At 44.5% G+C, this 5,496-nt stretch overlaps 1 protein-coding gene across 1 annotated transcript in view; it reads right to left on the bottom strand.

Annotated features, from left to right (window-relative positions):
• Positions 1–4,546, bottom strand: part of dclk1a (doublecortin-like kinase 1a) — a 192,430-nt gene extending 187,884 nt beyond the window's left edge. The window contains exon 1 of the mRNA XM_036967389.2: positions 4,294–4,546. The gene's annotated coding sequence lies outside the window, so the exon portion shown is untranslated. The remainder of the gene's footprint in view (positions 1–4,293) is intronic.
• Between the last annotated feature and the right edge of the window lie 950 nt (positions 4,547–5,496).

The following is a 5,496-nucleotide window of genomic DNA, read 5'->3' as shown; positions in this document are numbered from 1 at the left end:
GCGCTACCAGGAGACAGGACAGTACATCAGGAGGCGTAGAGGAGGCCGTAGGAGGGCAACAACCCAGCAGCAGGACCGCTACCTCCGCCTTTGTGCAAGAAGGAGCACTGCCAGATCCCTGCAAAATGACCTCCAGCAGGCCACAAATGTGCATGTGTCTGCTCAAATGGTTAGAAACAGACTCCATGAGGGTGGTATGAAGGCCCGATGTCCACAGGTGGGGGTTGTGCTTACCAAGATTGGCAAATTCGCCACTGGCGCCCTGTGCTCTTCACAGATGAAAGCAGGTTCACACTGAGCCCGTGACAGAGTCTGGAGACGCCGTGGAGAACGTTCTGCTGAGCACATCTGGGACATGTCTCGCTCTATCCACCAACGCCACGTTGCACCACAGACTGTCCAGGAGTTGGCGGATGCTTTAGTCCAGGTCTGGGAGGAGATCCCTCAGGAGACCATCCGCCACCTCATCAGGAGCATTCCCAGGCGTTTGTAGGGAGGTTATACAGGCACGTGGAGGCCACACACACTACTGAGCCTCATTTTGACTTGTTTTAAGGACATTACATCAAAATTGGATCAGCCTGTAGTGTGCTTTAATTTTGAGTGTGACTCCAAATCCAGACCTCCGTGGGTTGATAAATTTGATTTCCATTGATAATTTTTTGTGTGATTTTGTTGTCAGCACATTCAACTATGTAAAGAAAAAAGTATTTAATAAGAGTATTTAATTCATTCAGATCTAGGATGTGTTATTTTAGTGTTCCCTTTATTTTTTTGAGCAGTGTATATATAAAAGATGCGCACACACAGAGAGGCCAACGCACACGATGTCCCGAGATTCAAACACAGCTAAATCGTCAGTCTTCATATCCTGGTTTAAGCAGTTGTGGTGTTGATGTAGTGTTACTTTGTGTAACCTATGAACGGAATAAAATGCCAGCGTGTGTTGCTTTTTAAGCTATCATGTTAAAAAAAAAAATACTGTTGTTCAATCAGGGTGTCAAAATGGCCAGGGTTAACTAGCGTTGATTGTTCAACGTGACATTTCTAGTGTTAATTCAGATGTTAAATTAACTCTGTAAGTATTAAATTAACACTCGTTGGTGTAAAACTGCTCCAGTGTTGTTGTTAAGAACTGGTGTTAAACAAAAACCACACCCATTATTAGCATATTTCCCAGCATGCTCTATTTCATTTTTATTTATTTTTTAAAATTCCTATGGGACTCCCAATCACGGCCGGTTGTGATACAGCCTGGATTTGAACCAGGGTGTCTGTAGTGATAACTCTAGCACTGAGATGCAGTGCCTTAGACCGCTGCGCCACTCGGGAGCCAGGGAGATACGTCAGGTAGATTTTTTGAATTGTTTGCTTCAAACTCTATGTTTTTGCATATTAACAGTGCATTCGGAAAGTATTCAGACCCCTTCACTTTTTCCCCCCAAAAATGTCATTTACAGCTTATTCTAAAAAATGGATTAAATAGTTGTTTTTCTCTCTTAAATCTAGGCACAATACTCCATAATGGCAAAGCAAAAACACGTATTTTTTTGAGGACAAAAAACAGAAACATAACATTGACATAAGTATTCAGACCCTTTACTCAGCACTTTGTTATTGGCAACGATTACAGCCTCGAGTCTTCTGGGGTATGATGCTACAACCTTGGCACACCTGTATTTAGGGAGTTTCTCCCATTCTTCTCTGCAGATCCTCTCAAGCTCTGTCAGTTTGGATGGGGAGCGTTTCTGCACAGCTATTTTCAGGTCTACCCAGAGATGTTCGATCAGGTTCAAGTCCGGGCTTCAGATACTTGTCCCGAAGCCACTCCTGTGTTGTCTTGTCTGTGTGCTTAGGGTTGTTGTCCTGTTGGAAGGTGAACCTTTGCCCCAGCCTGAGTTCCTGAGTGCTCTGGACCAGGTTTTCATCAAGGATCTCTCTGTACTTTGCTCCATTCATCTTTCCCTCGATCCTGACTAGTCTCCCAGTCCCTACCATTGAAAAATATCCCCACAGCATGGTGCTGCCACCACCATGCTTCACCATAGGGATGGTATTGGCCAGGTAATGAGCAGTGTCTGGCTTCCTCCAGATGTGGCACTTGGCATTCAGGCCAAAGAGTTCAATCTTGGTTTCATCAGACCAGAGAATCTTGTTTTTCATGGTCTGAGAGTCTTTTAGGTGCCTTTTGGCAAACTCCAAGCAGGCTGTCATGTGCCTTTTTTTGAGGAGTGGCTTCCGTCTGGCCACTCTACCATAAAGGCCTGATTGGCGAAGTGCAGCAGAGATGGTAGTCTTTCTGGAAAGTTCTCCCATCACCACAGAGGAACTCTGGAGCTCTGTCAGAGTGACCATCAGGTTCTTGGTCACCTCCCTGACCATGGCCCTTCTCCATCGATTGCTCAGTTTGGCAGCGTGGCCAGCTCTAGGAAGACTCTTGGTGATTTCTTCCATTTAAGAATGATGGAGGCCACTGTGTTCTTGGGGATCTTCAATGCTGCAGATTTGTTTTTGGTACCCATCCCCAGATCTGTGCCTCGACACAATCCTGTCTCGGAGCTCTGGGGAAAATTCCTTTGACCTCATGGCTTGGTTTTTGCTCTGACATGCACTGTCAACTGTGGGACCTTACTGTATATAGACAGGTGTGTGCCTTTCCAAATCATGTCCAATCAATTGAATTTACCACAGGTGGACTCCAATCAAGTTGTAGGAATATTTCAAGGATGATCAATGGAAACAGGATACACCTGAACTCAATTTCGAGTCTCATAGCAAAAGGTCTGAATACTTATGTAAATCTGGTATTTCTGGGGGTTTTTGCAAACATTTTTAAAAAACTGTTTTTCGCTTTGTCATTATGGGGTATTGTGATGTCATTATGGGGTATTGTGATGTCATTATGGGGTATTGTCTGTAGATTGATGAGGAAAACATTTAATTTAATCCATTTTAGAATAAGGCTGTAATTTAACAACATTTGAAAGGGTCAGAATACTTTCCCGAATGTTCTGATTAATTAAATGTATGCTAATTAAATATAAATACAATTCTAAACTAATCCAATCTGTTATATCTTAAATGTTTGTTCCAGTTAAGATGCCTAGTCTCATGTTTTAGTCTTCCCAACCCAGCAGTCAATCTGAATGTAGGTCATTAAAAAAAATCTAAATGTTGGATATCCCGACTCTGGCTGGATTCCAATAGGAATGACAGCATACTGTGACTCGCAGGCCTTATTTTGCATGTAAACCATGAGTTTCAGGCCACTGTATTAGGGTCAGACTGGGCCCTCTAAATAAGGCCTTATGAATGATGTGTTGTATGTGCTAAAGAATTTAATTTGAATGATAATATATTAGCTTAGAATTCACTCAAAGGGCAAGGCACTGTGGGAAATATGCAACAAAAAAAGGCTTTACACTAAGAGGCGTATAAATTTAAAACTGAAAAGTGTGGAACTGTATAAACACTGGACCGGTGTTAAATGTAACACTATCAGTGTTGATTTAACACTGGAGAATTTGCTGTGAAGGACTCGGGGAACACCATAACAGTGTACATTTAACACTGACCTATTGTAAACACGTAATTCTGAAGTGTTTAATACAAGGTATTAGTGAACCCCATAACAGTGCAACTTCAACAATGAGTTAGTCTTGCATGTTAATGCCGCTGGTGTTGGAAAGCCCCGGTGTCAAAAGGGCAACACTTTAAAAAGTGTAAATTCAACACATTTTTGGTGGTTCTCCTATAAACACCTGTAAAGTGTGAAATTGAACACCCACAGTGTTAAAGTTACAGAACGTATTTTTTTTGGCTGAGTAATGCAGTTCACACACTAACTAGCCCATTGCTCACACCGACATGTTCTCCTCGTTTACAATTCAAACAAATGCAGAAAAATGTGTAAAAGATTCAAGAAACTGAATTTCTTATCTGGAAAAATCTGTTTGCTTGTGTTATTGTATCCAACTGACAATATAAAGGGGTTTCAAAATAGGTCAATACATGCACGTAGAACACTTTCCACGGTATCGATCGATCTGATCAGCATCAGTCATATCGATAAATAAACAACGGTTTTCCACAAACAGAGACAGGGCTGTGAATGACATATTTCCAATAATAGCCACATAGAAAAGAGAGACAGAGAAACACTTGCTTTAGCAATGTTAACATATGTTTACCATGCCAATAAAGCCCTTGAATTGAAACAGAGAGATGGATTGACGCGCACCGACTTTTGCTTATGTCCCTACAGTAAAGGATAGTTTTCCATAGTTTGCTTACCTAAGAGGTACACTAAGGATTCTGTCACCTCCAGTCTTGCTGCGTGTATTCCCCCCCCACCCCCCCACCCCACCCCAGAGAACTGAAGAATGGGTTTCAGTAAACAGTAGCCAGTGTAGTGTAGACTCAGGACCTTTTTCCTCTTTCCCTGATGGCGATCAGAAACCGCAGTTTAAGCAGAACAGCGCAGACCTTCTTTGTTGTCCCGTGGATCTCTCCTCCACCACCACTACCAGTGAGCGTGTGTGTGCTTGAGAGAGAGAAAGAGAGAGAGAGCGAGAGAGGGTGCGTGGAGGCTGGGCTGGGCTGGGCTAGGCTTGGCAGCAGCTGCTCGCTCTATACCCCTCCCTCTCTTCTCCTCTCTCTCTTCTCCTCCCTCCCCGCCCTCTCTTCTCCTCTCTCCCTCCCCTTCCTCTCTTCTCCTCTCTCCCTCCCTCTCCTCTCTCTCCCTCTCTCCCTCCCTCCCCTCCCTCTCCTCTCTCCCTCCCTCCCCTCCCTCTCTTCTCCTCCCTCCCTCCCCTTCCTCTCTTCTCCTCTCTCCCTCCCTCTCCTCTCTCTCTTCTCCTCTCTCCCTCCTTCTCCTCTTTCTCTTCTCCTCTCTCCCTCCCTCTCCTCTCTCTCTTCTCCTCTCTCCCTCCCTCTCCTCTCTCTCTTCTCCTCTCTCCCTCCTTCTCCTCTTTCTCTTCTCCTCTCTCCCTCCCTCTCCTCTCTTTTCTCCTCTCTCCCTCCCTCTCCTCTCTCTCTTCTCCTCTCTCCCTCCCTCTCCTCTCTCTCTTCTCCTCTCTCCCTCCCTCTCCTCTCTCTCTCCCTCCCTCTCCTCTCTCTCTTCTCCTCTCTCCCTCCTTCTCCTCTTTCTCTTCTCCTCTCTCCCTCCCTCTCCTCTCTCTCTTCTCCTCCCTCCCCTCCCTCTCTTCTGTCGTGCCGTGATTATCATTGAGCCGTCACTCATTGTGATTCAGTCCCACACCTCGGGCTCGTGCTACAGACCAGCATCCCCCACCTCACACGCAGCATTCCCCCCAGCCCACGAGACACCCTGAGCTGTCAGGTCCCACAAAAATATACTACAGTTTACTATAGAATACTACTACAGTACTTACTATAGAATACTACTACAATACTTACTATAGAATACTACTACAGTACTTACTATAGAATACTACTACAGTACTTATTATAGAATACTACTACAATACTTACTAT

Source organism: Oncorhynchus mykiss, chromosome 29 (assembly GCF_057628025.1).
Source record: "Oncorhynchus mykiss isolate SJ-2025 chromosome 29, ASM5762802v1, whole genome shotgun sequence".
In the NCBI taxonomy this organism is placed as follows: domain Eukaryota; kingdom Metazoa; phylum Chordata; class Actinopteri; order Salmoniformes; family Salmonidae; genus Oncorhynchus; species Oncorhynchus mykiss.
Note: the sequence above shows the minus strand (reverse complement) of the source record. Positions and strands in the feature narration are given on the sequence as shown.